Source organism: Miniopterus natalensis, chromosome 2 (assembly GCF_054644295.1).
Source record: "Miniopterus natalensis isolate mMinNat1 chromosome 2, mMinNat1.hap1, whole genome shotgun sequence".
NCBI lineage: Eukaryota > Metazoa > Chordata > Mammalia > Chiroptera > Miniopteridae > Miniopterus > Miniopterus natalensis.
The window spans coordinates 181,880,614-181,901,229 of record NC_142082.1 but is presented as its reverse complement, the minus strand read 5'-3'; the positions used below and the strand labels follow the sequence as shown (position 1 = coordinate 181,901,229).

The window sequence follows — 20,616 nt, the reverse complement described above, 5'->3', positions numbered from 1 at the left end:
GCTGTAAAGCCGTGTGAATAAACCCACCGCAAAGCTAACCTCACAGCATTTCATCCCTCTTTCTTTTTTGGCCACTGACTCCACGAGACTCGACTGCATCTTGTTTCTCTGCACCCTTGGCACTCCAAAGTCTCTCAATTATTGTTAGATAAATTAGGCAAATGAATGAACAGCAAAATAAAAAAGTAAATAAAGTCACATTTCATGCCACAGTAGTAACTAACTAACGTTTTATTTACTCCATCTTCTCCTTTCCTTTGGGTGTCTGGAAACAGCAAACCGCCTACCACACTGACCCCACACTTTCTGAAACTGCTTCTTTACTCTTTACAACTGCACGGTTCTGGGAAGCTGTTGATATTTATATGACTTCATCTTCCTGAGCCTAGCTGACTGGCTTTAGGAAAGTACAGACCTGAGTTGTGACAATCATAACACTTAATAGCACTGTGATCAGACTAGGTGCGAACACTTGACCCAAAATCGTCTAACAGATCCCTTCTTGGAGGTTCTGAACTTGAGAACCAGAGAGCCAAGAAGGTCTATCCCCTTTGGTGTTGGAGCACACGCACACACACACACACACACGTGGGGCAAAAGGAGGTTTACAGTTGTGAGGATGTGAAACACAGTTTATTCCTGTATTATTCATTAATTATTGCATTATTTTCCATATGAACAACTATAAACCTACTTTTACCCCACCCTATGTGTATGTGCATGTGTGTATATATATATATGTATATACACACACACACACACACACATGAATGTATGTATTGGTATAATTATTTGTAGATACATATTAACATGTAAATATACATATTTTAAAAATTAAAAATAAATTTTTAAAGTAAAATAATGCCAACAAAAACTAGTTTTGTGATAAAAAACTAGTTCACTCAGGAATTGCTGTAAACTGGTATACTCCTTTAGGAATGGAATACCCATAAATATTTCTATATCATTTATTTGGTAACTATTCTCCTGGAAACTTAATAATTCAATTAAAGCAAAAGATATGTCATGAAAAGGTTTACTGCAGCATTACCTATACAGCAACAATATGAAATAATTTAAATGTCAAACATTAGCCCAGCCGGGCGTGGCTCAGCGGTTGAGCATCGACCTAGGATCCAGGAGATCGGGGTTCGATTCCCGGTCAGGGAACATGCCCAAGTTGCGGGCTGCAGCCGATCAATGACTCTGTCATCACTGAGGTTTCTCTCTCTCTCCCTTCCTCTCTCTGAAATCAATAAAGATATATATATTTTTAAAAAGTATAAATGTCAAACATTAGGCAAATTCATCAAATTTTGGTATACTGACACAATAAATGTGATTCACTCACTTCATTTTCCAACTGTGTACTTCTGCATTTGGCTAAGACGGAGTTACAAGGACTGGATTTACTCTCCCAACCTGAACAACTAAAAAACTGGAAAAATACATGAAACAATGATTTTTAGACAATGGATGACAAACAGCTCAGGGCAGTGAATCCTGAGAGAAAATGACAATCTCCCCAGTCACCATTTGCTCAGAGTCTGTAGGCTACACAAGTGCCGGGAGTTGGCCCTGAAGATGAAGTGCGAGCTAGAGGCCAAAGCAGCTTAAATGTGTAGAGCAGAGAACTAGAGGAGAGGACTGGCACAGACAGAGCTCAGAAATCTGCAGAGGGCACCCAAATCTTCATCTGAATACTGGTCACAGCATATGTGTGAGGCAACTATCCAAGGCTGGGAAAAAAACCACCTGAAAGGAACAAGAGGAATAACACCTTAAACTCATCCCACTGAGTCATCATGATGTATTAACCTTTTTATGTATTTGTGGCATGCAATTTACTAAAATTTTGTTTAGAATTCTTGCAGCTATATTCATAAAAGATATTTGATCTGTAGTTTTCTTTCCTGGTAATACCATTTTCTGGTTTTGGCATCGGAAAAATGTTTGCTTTATGGAATGATTTGGAAGCACTCTCTCCTCTTCAATTTTCAAGAAGAGTTTGTATAGAAATTGGTATTATTTCTTCCTTAAATGTTGAGTAAAAATAACCAATGAAGCCATCTGTGCCTGGAGTTTTCTTTGTAGAAAGGTTTCCAACTACAGTATCTTTAACAAAGATAAAGCTATTCCGATTATCTTTTTCTTCTTGAGTGAGCTTTGTTTTGATAGTGTACTTTCAAGAAGTGTGTCTATTATCTAAATTGTTGAATTTATTGATGGATTTAATCCAAAGTAGGTAGAAGAAAGAAAACAAAGATAACAGAAATCAATGATGTAGAAAACAAAAAATAGAGAAAAATCAATGAAACCAAAATGTGCTCCTTTAAGAAGATCAATAAAATCAATAGCCTCTGATCAAATTGAACAGGAAAATATACAAGACAAAGATTACCAATGAATGGTATGAAAGGATATGAAAGGATATATCACTGTAAATCCTACCGGCATTAAAAGGATAATAAGAGAATATTATGGCCCTGGCTGGTGTGGCTCAGTGGTTAGAACGTGGATCCTTGGGCCGAAGGATCTTGGGTTCGATTCCCTGTCAAGGGCACAGACCTGGGTTGCAGGTTGGCTCACCACTCCCGGCGGTTAGGGAGAGTGCGGGAGGCAACCAGTCGACATGGCTCTCTCACATCGATGTTTCTCTCTCCCTCTCCCCTTCTCCCTTCCTCCCTTCTACTCTCTCTGAGAAAGCAATAGGAAAATATCCTCAGGTTAGGATTAACAAAACAAAAAAAAAAGAGAGAGAATATTATGAATTACTTTCTGCCAATACATAAAAAAATACAATAAAAACAGTACCATCATGACCAAGTGAGATTTATCTTGGGAATGCAAGATTTGTTCAATATTTAAAAACCGTATCAACAGACTAAAGAAGCAAAACTATACAATTAACTTAATAGAACAAGTATTTGACAAAAGTCAATATCCATTCATGATAAAAACTCAACAAACTAAAAGCAGATGAAAGTTTCCTTAACCTAGTAAAGGGCACCTACAAATATCCTACAGTTAACATCACACTTAATGATGAAAGACTGAAGGCTTTCCCCTTAAGACTGGGAACAAGGAAAGGAGTCAACGTAATTCCAATCAAAACCCAGAAGGATTTCTTGGAGAAACTGACAAGCTGAATCTAAAATTTAAACAGATGGGCAAAGGAACCAGAATACTCCAAACAATTCTGAAAAAGCAGAAAGTTGGAGAACTCACACTACCTAACTTCAATGTTTTACTATAAAGCTACAGTACAGTGTGGCAAAAGGATAGACATATAGATCAATGGAACAAAATAGGTAATCCAGAAATAGACCCAAACATATGATCAATTAATGTTATGGGTTGAATTGTGTGCCTCCAAAAGAGGTTGAAGTTCCAACCCCCAGTACCTCAGAATGTGACCTTATTTGGAAATTGGGTCTTTGCTGATTTAGCCAACTTAAACTGACATCATTAAAATGAGCCCTAATCCAATATGACTGGTATCCTTATAAAAAGGGGAAAGGTGGACACAAACATATATAGAGGAAAGACAAAGTGAAGATGCACCAGGAAGATACTATGTGAAACAGAGACTGGAATTATGTTACAAGTCAAGAGTCTGGGACTACTAGAAGCTGGACTAGGCAAGGAAGGATCTTCCCCTATAGGTTTCAGATGAACATGGCCCTGCTGACACTTAGATTTCAGACTTCTGGACTCTCAAACTGTGAAATAATATTACAGCTGTTCTAAGTCACACAGGTTGTGCACTTTGTTATTGGCAGCTCTAGGAACTAACATAATTAATTTTCAACAAAAATACAAGGCAAATCAATGGAAGGAGGATAGTCTTTTCAACAAATGGTCCTAGAAAAATTGGACAGCCACTTGCAAAAAAAAAAATCTTAATCCATACCTCACACCATATACAAATATTAACTCTAAATGGGTAAAAGGCCCTCGTCAGGTGGCTCCCTTGGTTGGACTGTCATCTGTGCATCAAAAGTTTGCAGATTTGCCTGGCCAGAGTGGCCCAGTGGTAGAGTGTCAACCTATAGATCAGGAGGTCACGGTTCGATTTTTGGTCAGCGCACATACTCAGACTGCAGGCTCGATCCCCAGTACAGGAGGATCCCTGCGCAGGAGGCAGCCAATCAGTGACTCTCTCATCACTGATGTTTCTATCTCTCTCTCTCCCCCTCTCCCTTCCTCTCTCTGAAATCAATAAAAACATATATATAAAAAAAAAAGGTTGCAGATTCAATTCCTGGTCAGGGCACATACCTAGGTTGCGGGTTTTATCCCAGGTCCGGGCGAAGAGGGAAGACAACAGATCATTGTTTTTCTTTCTCTTTCTCTCTCTCCCTCCCTTCCTTTCTCTCTAAAATAAATTTAAAAACATATCCTCAGGTGGGGATTAAATAAATTAATTTTTTAAAATGTGTGATAGGCCCTAGCCAGTTTGGCTCAGTGGTTAGGGTATTGGACTGCTGACTGAAGGGCTGGCCAAGGGCACATACCTCAATTGCAGGCTCAATCCCCAGCCCCAGTCGGGGCTTGTGCAGGAGGCAACCAATCGATGTCTCTCTCCCACATCAATGTCTCCCCACCATTCCCTCCACTCTCTCTGAAAAAGCAATGGAAAAAGTATCCTTGGGTGATTAAAAAAAAAAGAAAAAGGATGACAGACCTAAATGGAAAAACACTATAACTTCCAGAAGAAAACATAGGAAAAAAATGTTTGTGACCTTAGTTAGACAAAGATTTCTCACATATTACACTAAAAGTATGATCTAGAAAACAAAAAAATTGATAAACTGGATTTTATCAAATAGAAGCCACATATGGTAGAAAATATATTCAAGTCACATATCTGATATAGGACATGTATACAGACTATAAGGAATTCTCAAAATTCAGTAAGGAGAAAACAACCCGGCACCTTCTCACTCTCTGGAGTGTGCCCGTGCCTTTCCCTTCCACCTCTTCTTCCTCCCTCAGTGTTACCTTTGCCCTTTTCTCTCCTAAGCTCCAAGGACCCTTCTTTTGCCTCCGTATCTTATTTTCTGAGCTCACGCAGCCCAGCTGCCTCACCTTTTCTACCTCTATGGCTTTCTAAATAAACTTTCTCTTATAATTTAAAAACAAACAAACAACCCAATTAAAAAAAAAAACACAGGAAAAAGATTTTAACAGAAACATTACCAAAGAAGATATACATATGACAAACAAGTATGCAGAAAGATATTCAACACCATTAATCATTAAGGAAATGCAAATTAAAATCACAATATTACCAATACCAAAACCTAACAATATCAAGTTCTGGTGAGGATGCAGAGCAACTAGAACTCTCACGCACTGCTAACAGAAATTCAAAATGGTACAGCACTTTTGGAAGAGGGTTTGGCAGTTTCTTATAAAGTTAAACACATACTTACCATACAACCCAAGAATCCCACTCCTAGGTATATTTATCTAAGTGAAATAAAAACTTTTGTTTACACAAAAACCTGTATGTAAATGTTTACAGCAGCTTTGTCTGTGATTGCCAGAATCTGAAAACAACCCAAATGTCCTTTAACTTGTGAATGGATAAAGCACTGTGGTACATGTGCATAATGGAATACTACTCAGCAAAAAAAGAACTACTGATACACTCAACAACATGAATGAACTTCAAGTGCATTATGCTAAGGGAAAGAAGCCAGGTTGAAAAATTTACATACTACATGATTCCATTTATATGACATTCTGGAAAAGGCAAACTATAGGTACAGAAAACAGACCAGTAGTTTTTATCGGATAGGGGCAGTAGGAAGAGTGTATTACATAATGACATGGGGTAATTTTTCAGGGTGATAGAACTGTTCTATATCTTGACTGTTGGTAATTACATGACTGTATGTATTTGTCAGAGCATGCAGAAATGCACACTAAAAGGGGTGAGTTTTACTGTATGTAAAGTATACCTTAATAACAAAAAAGAATAGTATGCTTAGTGAAATAAGCCAGACACAAGAGTATAAAAAGAATTCCAATTACGGGGACTAAAGAAATACTGAGTCTATGTAGAATCTAACATTATGGGAAACACATGGTATAATATAGCATGTACACCCAGAAGGGTGTATAACACTTGTCATTTGATCCCCAAATATTTCTCTAACACATATTATGTGCTAGGGCAACAATGACTTACAATCTAGAGGGGAAAATCAAACAGATAGATAGATAGATAGATAGATAGATAGATAGATAGATAGATAGATAGATAGATAGATGATAGATAGATAGATAGATAGATAGATAGATAGATAGATAGATAGATAGATAGATGATAGATAGATAGATGGATGATAGATAGATAGATAGATAGATAGATAGATAGATAGATAGATAGATAGATGATAGACAGACAGACAGACAGATGATAAATGACAATTTCAGAGTGTGGTAGTGCTCTGAATAAAACAAAAGGCTGATGTGATATAGAATCCAGGGAAGAAATCTCTGAAGTGCTACTTGAGTTGAAACCTGAAGGACAAGAAGCCAGTCCTACAGAGACCTAGGGATAGAGAGTCATGGGCAGAAGGAATGGCCATTCCAAAGACTCTGAGGTGGGAAGATCTTGGAGGAACAGAAAGGAGCTATGTCAGTGAAACACAATGAACAAGGGGAGCTATGGTAAGAGTAAACTGGAGAGACAGAGGCACCTAGATCACCAAGAGATTGTAGGCCAGAGTGAAGGGTTAAGATTTTTATTATTTTTAATTCTCACCTGAGGATATTTTTTTCACTGCTTTTCAGAGCGAGTGGAAAGAGAGAAAAAAACATCCACGTGAGAGACACATTGACTAGTTGCCTCTCACACACACCCTGATGGGCTGGGAATCGAGCCTGCTACCGAGGTATGTGCCCTTGGCCGGAATCAAACCCGGGACCCTTCAGTCTGCAAGCTGATGCTCTAACCACTGAGCCAAACCAGGCAGGGCAACCAGGGCTATTTGAATAGGAAGCCTTTGGAGAACTTTGAGCAGGGGGATGACAAGGTCTCTGACTTAGGTTTTTAGAGAAATCACATTCAAATGGTGAAGAGTGAACTACGGAGGGGTTAAGAGTGGAAGCTATTATAGCTATCCAGGTGAGAGATGCTATCTTGGACTAAAATAGTTGAGATGGTGACAACTAACTAGATTCTGGATGAAATCTGGATGTGGTGCAGAGGTAGGTAATGGAAAGCAGGAATCAATGCTTGGTCCCATTAACCAAGATGAGGGACAACTTGGGGGAGAGTAGGTTTAAGGGTTAGAAATCAAGAGAGCTCACCGAAGTCAGAACTGGAGATAGTGAATCTGGGAATCATTAGGACTAGAATCATAGCCGAGGAGAGAATGCAGAATCTTGGAACCTTCCAATATTTAAAAGTCAGGTAGAAAAAGAAATAGGAAATATAATTTGAGGAGTAGTCAGTGAAGTAGAAGGAAAGCTTGTAATGTGTGGTACTGTAGAAGCCAAGAGAAGAGTGTTTCCAGAGGAGGGATGATCAGCATCACATGCCACTTGGAGGTTGAGTACTATGGTTTGGCAAGATGGAGGTTGTTGGTGATCTTGACAAGAGTTCTAATACATGATTTCTTAATTATTTGGAATATTATACATACGTTGAAGGTAACATAAAAATGAATATGGCCGGATTAGTTGGTAGGAATATGGTTTACTGGTCTTGATTTTTAATGTTTTCTTTTTTGACAAAGTATATAAGTATTGTGTTTAAAAATAATTACATCACATAAAACCTGCACACAAATATTCACAGCAGCATTATTTATAGCCTAAAAATGAAAACAATCCAAATGTTTGTTCATCAGTGGAGGCATGGATAAACAAAATGCGAATATTCATGTACTGGGCTATTATTCAGCCATAAAAAGCAATGAAGTACTAATACATGCTACTACACGGATGAACCTTGAAAATATGCTCAGTGCAAGAATCCAGTGATATTTATATGATTCCATTTATATGAAACGCCTGAAATAGACATACCTATAGAGACAGGAAGTAGATTAGTGGTTGCCAGGGGCTGGAGGGAGGGGAAATAGGGAATGATCCCTAAATGGGCATGGAGCTCCTTTTTGGGATGATAAAAATATTCTGGAATTTGACAGTGGTAATGGTTGCACAACACATTATATACTGAATATACTGAAAACCTCTGCATTGTATACTTTAAAAGGGTGACTTTGTGGTGCTTAAATTATATCTCAATTTTTTAAACTACAGTTTAAGTATAGTAGAACATTGAGGAATAAGAACATGTTCTCCCTGAGTTTTTTCTGAGGTCCACAAATGAAGCACTGAACTTACAACACCCATGTAGCCTGTCTGTCTTCCCTGCTCATTCCCTGTCAGAGCTACTACCTATCACCTTAAATATCCATCTCCTCAGGGGATTTAATGTTTATACAAAACCAAGGAAAGCAAAAGTGAAAAATAAAAAGGTGTAAACTATTTGAAATAGCTTATTTATAACTGTGAAAAGGATCCCTTTCTCTCTCATTTGTAACTAACAGTTTACTTACACTGCTCAGCATGAATTTGACATCTTAGCAACCTGTGAAGTCAAGAACTCCCTAAACTGCTAAAAGGTAAAAATCTGTTACTTTACCTTTTAAAAGACTGTAACAAGTTTCCCAATAGTCTAAGTAATCACTGGAAAAAGAACTGACAATACTTTAAAACTTGGTTTCCAAGCTATTAGTTTTTTTTTAAATATATCTTTATTAATTTCAGAGAGAGGAGAGGGAGAGACAGAGAAATAGAAACATCAATGATGAGAGAGTCACTGATCGGCTGCCTCCTGCACGCCCCTGACCAGGCATGTGCCCTGACCGGAAATCGAACCCCAATCACCTGGATCCTAGGTCGACGCTCAACCACTGAGTCACGCTGGACCGGGCTGGTTTTTTTTAAAGGTTAAATCCCCAGGTGTGTGACTTCATCTGGGGTGGCTGTTGCTTTCTAGTAGGAAGTCCTTTCCCAAAAGCAAAAGTCACTAAAAACAGTTTAAAAGAAGAGAGATGCTTACAAACCAACAGACCAGAAAAGTACAACAATTTGTAAGATAAGCTCTAAGAAAAAAAAATGCTATTTCTGAATCTTTTACAGAAATGCCTCCACATGTCCTGGGTTTCCTCCATAGTCCAGGCAACTGGTCCCCAGCCACAACCTAAGCTGGGTCAGGTGGGACACTGGCTTGTTCTGGACTCTCCCTCCTCTGAATTTTGTATTTATTCTAACGTGACAACATAATAGAAATAAAAAAATATTTTTAAAAATTCTGCCACAAGTTTGCCACCCCCAGTAAGTCACATTTTGCTCTCTCCTATGCTCTGCTCTTGTTTTTTCCCTACATACACCATTTTCCTATTATAGATTTTAAAATAATTTTTCTCCACTGACCATTAAACTATTAGCATTTCCCCAGTAATTATACGGACTTTACAGCCAGAAGTTCTATGATTTACTAATCGGGTCATCTGTTGATAACTTGGTTTATAGGACCCTGCATGACCTAGTAGTCCCTGCTAACCACTGCAGCTTTACCTCTCAGTACCTACCTCTCCTTCGCCCTCCACACACACTCTGTGCTCCAGCCATAGAATGCTTTTTTCAGACCTTGGAACCCACCTACCTTCTCTCAGAGCATGCTGCTAAGTAAAGCAATTCTTCAACAGTATGTAAAGAAAGTCTCAAACCTTGGGCCCCACCGAACACCATGATAACACAGCTAATTGTGCTCATCTTCCAGAATGGGCTCCCTGCTCCAGTCACCCCAGTCATCCCTGTTGAAAACATGTTTGTTAATCATATCACCCTTTATCTCCCTTAGTGCCAAAGACATATGAGGACCCACTGTATCATCCAAATTTCTCAACTGACTCCCCCAAAACTGGGGTTAGCAGAAGAGCAAAATTACTCCAATAATCAACTCTACCTTGAGCTCCACTCCTGCTCCTGCTCCTACAGGCTTATAGCTAGGACTGCTTTCCCTTCCCTGAGTAAATATTTCCTTTGTGACCAGGGATAGTGTTTCTTTAGGCAAGAGTTGGGGGTGAATGTGCAAGGCAGAGCAGACTGTGGAAACACAGACCATGGAAATAGGAACCTCACCCCAGAATTCCACAAGCCCAGGTACGGCTTCCCCTTTCGTCCACAGCAGCACCAGCTAAATGAAGTTCTGCTGTGCAGACTTCTGAGCCATGCTTGTCCACTCTAGGTCTTCCTGTAAAATAATTAATCGTCCAAGGTAATCTGGTTACCTCCCTGAGTCCCTCCCAGGATCATTGCCCTAAGTTTACAGCCTGGTAGTACCTGGGTGGTGACAAGGAAGCAAAAGCAAGGGACTGCACGGGCCTTCTGTCATTCCCACAACCAGGGCTGGGGGCACACAACCTCCTCAGAAGTAAAAGTGGAACAAATAATGGTTAGCTAACTGCAACTCAACATTCAGGGAGCTCTGAAAAATAGCAGGCAAGAGCCTTTGAGAAAAATAAATCTCCTTGAGGGCTGACTGGCAAAAAAGGCCACTGAGAACTTTATATTGAATGTTTTATATTAACATAGAAGCATATGGCACTTAAAGTGAGATCATAAATGTAGTTAATAAAGTCCCTATTCCTCATATAATTAAACCATAGAGGTCTACAAAGGATCTTATCTTTAAGGCATTTATTTGGCCATACCATCTATATAATTAATTACTGGAGATGTTTCGATTGCAGATATGAAAATAATTACATAATAACCCTAAAGTATGGTAATCCAATCCTATTTACTTTGTGGCAGTGAATGGATTGAGGTATTAGAAAGGAGGTACCAAGGAAAGTATTTACTAAGCATTTACCACTGAGCTAGGAAACCTGAGAAAATCAGGGCTCAGAGAGGTTAAGCATTGCCCATATCAAACACAGTGACTCCTAAGCTGTCCCTCTGTACCATACTGATAGTACAACTGTAGTTGTCAAATTGGGGCTTTAACTTAAGCAGAAATCTGTTTGCAAGTAATGTCAACTTTTTTTTTTTTATGGACATTGTACACTATATGCTTCAGACATCTGAAGATAACCTTCAGGTCTTCTCTGAGATTTCTCTTCAGGTTAAAGTTACCGGTTATTTTAACTCTTTTTCTAGGTGACATGGCCTCATGTCATGTAACAGTAAGTTAAGGGAGTCTCAGCTTCAAGGCACAAAGACTGACTCTGGGTAACAAATTATGTAATATAGGAATGTATTGAAAGGACATGAGGTAGGACACAGAACTGAGGAAAAGCTGAAGAATCAGGTGTCTGAGAACAAATAACAGAGTAGCTCCAGCGTCTATATATTAGGAATGAACCTGGATGAAGGAGCTGTGACTGTCTCTGTGTCATTCAACCTAAGATTCAAATTAAAGGAGGAACACATCAATTTGCCTAACTACTACTGGCCTAACCTGGGTCATGTGCCCACCACCTACTTGTTCAGGTGTTTCCTCAGAGCAAAACTGAGCTACTATTCTCACAAAAACCTGGACTGGATGCCGGGCAGGCCAAAACAACACATGTCCACTAAACTCTGAAAATGTGATGCCTCGCCCTGGGCCAGTGTGGCTCTCAGTTTAGCATCATCCCATGCACTGGGAGGTCCCTGGTTTGATTCCCCATCAGGGCACATGCCCAGGTTGCAGGCTCAATCCCAGCAGGGAGTGTGCAGGAGGCAGCCAATCAATGTTTCTCTCTCTCTCTCCCTCTCCCTTCCTCTCTCTCTCTAAAATAAATAAAAACATATTTTTAAAAATGTGATGTCTCATATTCAGCATAAAAATCCAGGTGTGACCCTGGCTGAGTGGCTCAGTGGGTTAGAGCGTCATCCCATACACCAAAAGGTTGTGGGTTCAATTCCCAGTTCAGGGCACAACCTTTGGCTGTGGGGTTCGATCCCCAGTTGGGGAACATACGGGACGCAAGCAGGAAACCAATCGATGTTTCTTTCTTTTCACATCAATGTTCCTCTCTCTCTCTCTCTCTCTCTCTCTCTGATATCAATAAAAACATATCCTCAGATGAGGATAAAAGAAAAAAAAAAGGTGTGGAGGAACAGCAAAGCCTTCATGTTTGCTGTACAACCTGTGCAAATGACCAAACTCAGGCCTCATTTCCTATCTGTAAGACGTTGGTCACAACAATGTATTGTTGTAATTAGGACAACCAAATTAAGAAATGTGAAATGTCCTATAAACTCAAAGCTAAATCTAATAGCTAGCACTTATGGGTTGCCTGTCGGACATATTACACAGATTTTATCTAATCTTTACAACAACCCCATGAAGGAGGAGGTGAGCACACACTCAAGTCTGACTACCAGGGTTCAAATGCTGATCCCACCACTTACTTGTGTGGACTGAAGCAAGCCACTCAGCATTTCTGTGACTGTCTCCTCAACTTAAGTGGGCATAATACAAATAATAGAGAGGGTGGTCATAAAGATTGAGTTAATATAATAAAATTCTGTGCCTAGTATATGGTAAATACCCAGTAAATATTTACTATTATGAGTGGTGGTGGTAGTAGTAGTGATTATTCCAATTTTACAGAAAAGGGAAATGAGGCATTGGGAAGTTAAAGAGCCAGAATTTTAACTTCATTGTCAGGTGCTCCGAATTGCTATTTTCTACTGACTTAAAAAGTTAAAAAAAAACACTGGTATTTGGACTTTAACCCTAACCACAAATTAAGGATATTTACAAATGAAACTCAAACACAAGAAGAGGGAAATGATCTGTTGTTTCATGTCTTTAGAATGTTAGCTAGAAGGCTAACTAGGCATCTAGACAGGGCCAGGAATAGTCTTATCATTTTGTTAAAAAAAAAAGAAAGAAAAAGTTAGCCCTATCTGGAAATCAAGCCATTCTCAAGAACAAGCCTGATAACTGGATTGGTGTGTTCAATCTCATTTCTGATGTTAATTTTTTTTTTTAATTTTCACTCAAGGATAAACACACACACACATTTAGAGAGAGGAAGGGGAAAGGAGGGAGGGAGGGAGAGGGAGATAGAGATGTGAGAGAGAGAGAGAGAAACATCAATGTGAGCAAGAATCATTGAACGGCTGCCTCCTGTACATGTCCTGACCAGGGATCAAACCTCCAACCTAGATATGTGCCCTGACCAGGAATCAAACCCACTCCAACCAACTGAGCCACCCTGGCCAAGGCCTGATGTTACCCTTATTGATAAAGCTATTTAATGACGCCAAAGAACTTTCCAAAACAATTCATATCATTAGCTCAGAAAAAAACCATACATACAAAACTTACATCACACTTAAAAAAAGCAGGAATGTGTTTATAAGTGCAAAAGAGCATAATGTTAGAAGTGAAGACACAGTTAACAGTGCCTATCGAAATGAATGTTTCTCTCCTGATTTATGAATTGTGACCATACGTAATGTTTCTCTCCTGATTTATGAATTGTGACCATACGTAACGAGCCTAACTGGTCAAAAAGGGGAGGTGATACTATTCGAACACTGGTGTCTTCAAAATCAATCCATAAGCCACTGAAAGTAAGAGTCACATTCTCAATCACATAGTACTACTAGATAGTACCTACCACGTGCAGAACACAACATCCTAGGAAGTGTTCATTCAACAAATATAGGGTGTTCCAAAAAAAATGTATACACACACTTTGAAAAATTATAAAGGCAGTGTTTATTAAAATACATTTCATTTTCAAAATTAAGCTATCAGCTGTTAAAGTGTGTATACATTTTTTGGGGGGGACAACCTGTATTTACTGATCTCCTACCACTATTCTAGGAGGGAGAAGTGAGGTGGTGAAAAAAGACAGACTGCTTTCATAGAGCTTACATTGTAGGCAGGTATTATAAAAAAAAATTAGCCCTGCTGGCATGGCTCAGTGGTTGAGCAGCAACCTATAACTGAGGAGATTGTGGTTCGATTTCTGGTTAAGGCATATGCCTGGGTTGCGGGCTTGATCCCCAGGAAGGGACGCGCAGGAGGTCGTGATCAATGACTCTGTCATCACTGATGCTTCTCTCTCTCTCTCCGCCTCTCACTTCCTCTCTCTGAAATCAATAAAGACATATTAAAAAAAAAGAAAAAAAAAAAAAGAAAAGAAAAATTAAGGGTCAGTTCCCAGGCCTGTCAGACTCTAAAGCCTACACTGTATATTTCAAGTGTATAATCTCTCACTGGCAAGATATAGCTTCTCCTAAAAGTTCACACACCTAATTATGCAGTCCCAACAACACTGTCTAAAACAATTTAGGGTTTCTCTCTGTTGGCAGTCTCGTGTCACTTTCTCAGTGAAGTGTTCCTCCCCCAACTCCCAAGAGCAAAGATTGCTCGGTCAGCAGTTAACACATCACATTGACATGTATGAATTTGAATTTCTTTTTCTCCCTCATTAGTCCCTAAACAGGGCAAGAACCATGTTTTGGACTCTGTAAGTCTAGAAGATGGTACGTACAGTAGGTATTTAATAAATGGTTGAATGGAGCTCATGAGAGCAATTTCAATAGAGTTGAGGGTGGAAGCCAGGCTGCAATGAACTAAGGAGTAAATGGAAGAGAAGGGCAGGAAATGGTAGTAGTTTGAAGGAGAAATGTCATCACAGTAAAGTTTTATACTTTTTTAAGAATGAGAAAGACTTGAACATATTTATTGGTAAGGCGGTACAGCACATGAGAAAGAGCAACAGTGCCAGAGTCAGACTTGAAGTTGAATTCTGGCCCTGTCACAATAACTAGGCAATTCACTGAATTTCTGTACTTCAACTTACACATAAAATGAGAATAATACCTATACCTCATGGTGATAATCACAGCACTTAGCAAACAGAAGACATTCAATAAATGTTATCAATGATTACTACTGTATGCGGAAGCCCGGACTAATTTAACCATATAACCTGTGCTTCAGTACAGGTTTCCTGTCTCAGTCTCTGTGTACTGTATGACGGCAAAGAAACAGGATTTCTTCTGTGTGAACCACCCTCTGTGCTATTCCACTTCCTTGTGACGGTCTGCATGAGCTCATGAATGGCTGCTATGGAAAATTACTGATGCCACCAACTGAGGGACAGATGAGGAACAGGGGCAATCTGGAGAATAAGTAGGTGAAACTGATGTTAAATCATTAAATGTACAAGATTTTGGGCTTCTGCCAAAACTCTCATTGAAAATTAAGAGGAAAGACACACAAACAGAGAACATTAAGTGTCTAAGCCAACAGGTGCTCCCAGCATCCACTCCAGGCACAGAAAGATGGCTGGTAAGATTAGAGATGATTCTCCCCCACCGTCCTTTCTCAATATACTTCCCTAATGTGAGGTTCATTTCTGCGAGGCACTACTCTAGTTTATGGACTTTTCTGTCAACCTGACAAGATCCCAAATTCACAAGGTTAGTATGCCCTTTTATATTCACAGCCTTTTAAAGTTAATGCTCTGGTCATGCACCTGTTACCTATATCTGATCAACAGAAACAAACACCACCCCACCCACACCACCCCAGATCACACACCTCCACGCTTGAAAAGAAATGAGGGACAGGGGACTAAAGCCCGGCTAATTCGACAATTAGTGATGAAAAGGCTACACACATTGAGGATTACCAAAAGGCAGGAAAGATATCGACCTTTACTTAGAATCAATACAAACTAATCGTGGAGAACAGAAATACATAAGTAAAACAAAGAGGGTATAACTATCGTTTAGAGTTCAGAGAGAACTGGAAGTAAGACATGAGGAGGAAAAGAAGAAAGAAATATGGGTATATCCACAAAGAATCACAAACATAACCACAAAAGCTACAAGTAAACAAGTCAAAGTTAAAAATTCAGTTTTTTCAGTCTGATTAGGAACTTGAATTTACCAAGAAAGAGTAAGACAGAAGGGTAAATACTCCAGGACACCTTTAAATACCCCACCAAAAAACAAGAGCCAGCAACCCCCCACAACCTCTCGTGCAGCACCAAGGCTGGAAAATAAGATAATCACTAACTGAAAGAAACTTTACCCCCACCCCCACCCCCATATAAGCAGCATCCTGGATCATTAAATTGGGTATGAGAATAATTTTCCAAATTCCAACCCTAATCATACTGGGTGATCTGACTAATACATGCTCAATTTCCCCAAAGTTAAAACACAAACAATATTCCTATGTGTTCAGACCCCGGACACGCAGTTACAAGTTATTCCTGAGGAGTTTGCTGCTGTAAATGTGCTCGAAGCAGCGGTTCTTTCAAAAAAAAAAAAAAAAGCCCCCCGCACCCACCCCCCCGACCATTTGGCGCAGTTTCTGTAAATTGCTCCCAGCTGCCTGAGGGCGAGGTCTGTATTCGGGCTCCAGCGCCCCGCTCCGCCCCCGGCACTTAAGCTGGGGCGCTAGCGGCCCCCCCCCACTAGGCCAGGCTGAGCCACCCGGGGGGTCCCGCCACCTGGAGGCGCCCCCGCCCCGAGGAGGACGCGAGGGACCCGCGGGTCGGAGCACCGTCCCCGCCCCGCAGGCCCCGCACTCGGGCGCGAGAGCCCGCGCCTGACCGCCACCGGCCGGGGCCCCAAACCGCGCGTCGCACCAGCGCGTCCGGCCGGGCGCTGCTTCTCCCCTCCTCCGCCCGGCCGTCAGTCCTCCGGTCAGTCAGTCCGTGCACAGCCGCCCCCGCGTCCCCACCCGAGGGGCACGTGTGGGCCTCCGGCCCCGCAGACCTAGCCAGTCCCGTCGACCTCTCGCTGCGCACTGACCTGCCCCGCAAGAGACGTCCAGCTGCCCCGCCACCGCGAGTCCCCGCCACCTCGGTGCCAACGCGGGTCTGGCTCGCGGCTCCGCACCTCGGCTCCAGTCAGGGCTCCGCGGCGACACCGCGCACGCGCGCGGGGCCGAGCCGGGCAGCCGCGGGGCATGCTGGGGGCTGAAGTTCTCCTGCTCCGAAGGGTGGGAGAGTCCGGGTTTGGGCGCCCCCGACCTCGCTCTCGAGTCTCCTTTCTAAGCCCAGCAACAGTCGAGGCCCATTTTTAGCCTAGCAGTGCCCACCGGCCTCTCGTCTGCACTGCAGCCCGAGGAACTTTGGGCAATATGGGGTGAGCCAGCTGTCAGGATGCGGGATAGACGCGACAGGTCTCTGGGAAGGAGGGGCACTTACTTGATGCTCATTTTCCAAACAATTCAAGCACCTTCTTTACGGGTGTATAGAACCAGTCAGTACATGACCAGCCTGATCCACTCATACACAAATTGGAAGCCCCAAATTGGAACAAATTGGTTGAGGTCAGGCCCAAGAAATTTATTCCCCCGGGGCATGCATAATGCAGTGGGTGTAGTCGGAGGCCTGCATTTGAGTCACTGAACCACGCTGACAGTGAGCGCATCCACAAAATGAGAATGTGAGCTTACGGTTGTGAGAATTGAATGCTGTTTGAGAAAATGTTAATGCACAGTACAAACTAACAGTCCAAGAGGGTGGCAGGCCCATTTCTATTTGATATCCACGTCCCAGTTGACATCAGGCTCTAGGTTGGGGAAAAAAGTGCTGGCCACATTTTAGAAAGGTCACCAAAAGCTACAATAGTATTACAGGAATGTTCTAGAAATTTCACCCTACTCTGAAGAGATTTATAGTTTTAGAGCTGCTTACTAACCTAAGCATGGATTCCCTAATGGTGTTCCAAGGTGGTGATGCCCAGCGTGAATGAATGGGAACCATAGGCAAAGCCTACAAAATACAGCAAGGCAGTCTCAGTCATCTTACTGTTTTATGATCACGTAATTCACAACATTCCTGTGCTGAAAGCAGGAAGAATTTAATCATTTTAATTTTACACAGGACCTTGCCAAAATAATAACTGATAAACTACTAAGAGTCAGAGATCTAAACTCTTTCTGTGGCCGAATTCATTTTTCTTTCCAAACCACACAACTAGCTCTTACATATTCTTTCTTTTAAAAAAAAAATTTGCTTTCCCAATACCCCAAGATTGCAGGTGCAATCCCTGGACAGGGCACATACAAGAATCAACCAATGAATGTATTAATAAGTGGAGCAACAAACTGATGTTTCTCTTCCCCCCTACGCCCGCCTGTAAAATCAATCAATAAGTAAAAATTCTTTAAAAATGCCTTAGAGCAATGAATTCCAGCCTTTTTAGTGTGGTAACACCCTTTTTTTCTCATATCACAACTTTCAGGGGCTGTATTTCTTAAATGTATCTTTATGGGAAAACAATTTCTTGAGATAGTTGTAAGATAAGCTGAAGAGTCAACTCAACGGCTGAGTTAATACTAGTTTCAGCATAGGCCCCTTAAGTTTTTGCAATAAACCATTAGCATTTCACTTTTGCCTACTTTCCCTACAGACTTAATAGGGAACTAAGGACTTGTCCCCTGCACTCCAGTGGAACATTTGTCAGAGTTCAATACTGAGCAGGTCCAAAGGCCACAGGAGACAGAAAACGAGTCCTTCCCTTTTAAGGAGTGATAGACTAGCTACCAATTCTATGAAACTTTCTTATTTGTAAATGCTGTGTAAGAATTCTGTATACACATTTAGCCTCCATTAGATAACAAAAGGGAGAAAGGAAAATTGCCAAATTCTTAGCTTCCTAGGACAACACCCAAGGCAAGGCCCCTATTAATTCATGCCACATGAAGGGTGGATGGAGAGCCAGGTGTGTTGAAGTAATTCAGCCAAGCACCGCGCAGGTGGGAAAAGCAGCATCTCCCTCCTGATGAAGAGTGAATTACAAGATGCTTAAAACCCAGCAGTGTGGATTTCGTGTTGAAGTTACATCTCAGGAGCACCTTGTCTCAGTGGAGCTTACGGAACTTTACATGCGTTCAGATGTTAAATTCTGTACGTTCCGTTATTGAGGAGCCATTCATCACTTTGTGTAGGCTGCTTCCAGCCCGGGATGTACAGCTCCAGGAGGGCAGACTGTCTTGCTCACTCACCACTATTCCTAGTACACAGTAGGGTGCCGAAAAAATACCTGTTAAAGTATGAAACCTGGATCAGAAACAAAATAGTTTGTAAATACTTATTTCCTCAGGTTATCACTAAAGAAATAAAGCTTTCTAAATGAGAAGTATAATATATATTATTTTACACACCCCTCCTTTTTTTCCGAAAGAGCAACTTAGTTATTTAAGGAACTATGGGATGAATTCTTCTGAGATGTTATTTGGATTTCTGCATTATATGTTTTAAATAAACTTGGCTTGTATTCTTACAATTGGCACTATCCTAATTACAACTTCTAAAGACAGCTGTCCTATTAAAGTTTAAAACCATGGAAAAGGCATAACAGTTTCCCATTGTTTTAAATGTCTCAGTGCCCTAGAGCCATAGCAATGAAAGGCTAGATCACTCATGGATGGAAACTGATTAGTAGGCCTCACGGCTCATCTTCTTCCCAGTCTCACATGTTCCCACTTAAAACCACTATTCAATATGAGCTTGTTTTTTCTATGAAACACTTGTGGGAATTTTGGAAGGGGGTGGGGGGTCTACAGGAGTTCCTAAAGATGCCTTCAAACCCCTCCTTCCATGCTATCCTGGGCTGGGATGTTGCCTAATCACAATTTCTGGCCCTCTACAGAAGAGGAAGGCCTAATACCACCACAAATGTGACAACAAGTACAGTCAGAATCTGAAAGGGCAGGACAAACCTCGCTTTCCTAAGGCCAAAGGGCCTTGTTATATGAGATATAGAGGGCTTATTTTTACCCACCCACTCATTTCTCATTTGACCTTTTGTCCAAGTTGTCACCAGCAGATCATCTTGTCTTCTGATGAGCACATCTTGAAAGCTTAACCCTCACATCCACCTGAGATTTATGTTGCCATTCTGGAGGCACCTAATCTGTGCTTCCACTTGTCATCAGATTCTCCTGGTTATTAAATGAAATGTACCATCAGCCAGGGGAAAGGAGGGCAGTAAATATCCAGGACTCTGAATGCAGCTGAACAGAAGCCAGTTGTCCCAGAGTTTGTCCAGACCCTGGTTTCTGGATGGTTCAGATCCTGGTTTGCATTGTTGGTTAACTGAATTCAACCTAATCTTCAAGAAGGCATGAATGTTCTCTCTTCTCAGCCAACCTTCAGTGCACCCAAATGCCTTTAATTAAAATGTTAAATGGGAAAATAAGATAAATTGTACTTAAAAGTATATCACAGATATATAAAAATGAGAATGAAAGAGGAAAGAAGAAACACACAAACCAATATACCCATTCAAATAGCTCAGGATCACCAATCCCTAGTTCAGAAGTCCAAGAGAATTGTCAGAACAAGACTGTTAAGATCTTATTTCCTCTGAGGATATTTATTAACTAAAATCCATGGTATCCGATATCCCCAGTGTGTCTACTATGTAATATGCCCTCTGATTACGGATACACTGATGGTAGCTGCTTCCTCTGATGTGGTCTGTACTAGAGAAATAGAATGATCAGAGCCCAGTGACTGAATTCCTTGTGCCAGACCCGATTTAAACATCCTCATGAGAGCAGTAACAATCCAATTGTTTCTGGAAGAGTTGAAATGTCATGTG

The 20,616-nt window shown here is 41.0% G+C and overlaps 1 protein-coding gene across 5 annotated transcripts in view; it reads right to left on the bottom strand.

Annotated features, from left to right (window-relative positions):
* SGSM3 (small G protein signaling modulator 3) overlaps positions 1–16,894 on the bottom strand; it is a 36,182-nt gene extending 19,288 nt beyond the window's left edge. For 4 of the 5 annotated variants that reach the window (XR_001602610.2, XM_087814940.1, XM_016205308.2 and 1 more), the window contains exon 1: positions 16,813–16,894. The gene's annotated coding sequence lies outside the window, so the exon portion shown is untranslated. The remainder of the gene's footprint in view (positions 1–16,812) is intronic. The other variant, XM_087814938.1, reaches the window with a different exon arrangement.
* Between the last annotated feature and the right edge of the window lie 3,722 nt (positions 16,895–20,616).